The sequence below is a fragment of the Artibeus jamaicensis genome, unplaced genomic scaffold (assembly GCF_021234435.1).
Source record: "Artibeus jamaicensis isolate MK-2021 breed Jamaican fruit bat unplaced genomic scaffold, CSHL_Jam_final contig_588, whole genome shotgun sequence".
Taxonomy (NCBI): domain Eukaryota; kingdom Metazoa; phylum Chordata; class Mammalia; order Chiroptera; family Phyllostomidae; genus Artibeus; species Artibeus jamaicensis.
In genome coordinates this window covers 379,403-379,676 of record NW_026521895.1, presented here as the reverse complement: position 1 = coordinate 379,676, position 274 = coordinate 379,403, and positions in this window count along the sequence as shown.

Sequence of the window (274 nt, the reverse complement as noted above, 5' to 3'; positions counted from 1 at the left end):
GGCGGCCCCGGGCGGGGAGAGGCTGAGGTCCAGCGGGGCGGCCGGCCCACCGGACGCGTCACGGGCCCCACCCAGGCCCCGCCCCTGCGCCGCCTCCGGGACCGCCTTCCTCCCCCGCCAGTCACCTCTACAGCAAACAGCTGCGGTTGTCTGAGTAGCGGAGAGGCTCGCTAACAGATGGGGTTTTCAGAATGCTATAGATTTGCACATGTTTTGCATAAGATTCAAGACCAAACTTGAAAACATGACTCCCAGCTCTGAAAATGCAAAGGGA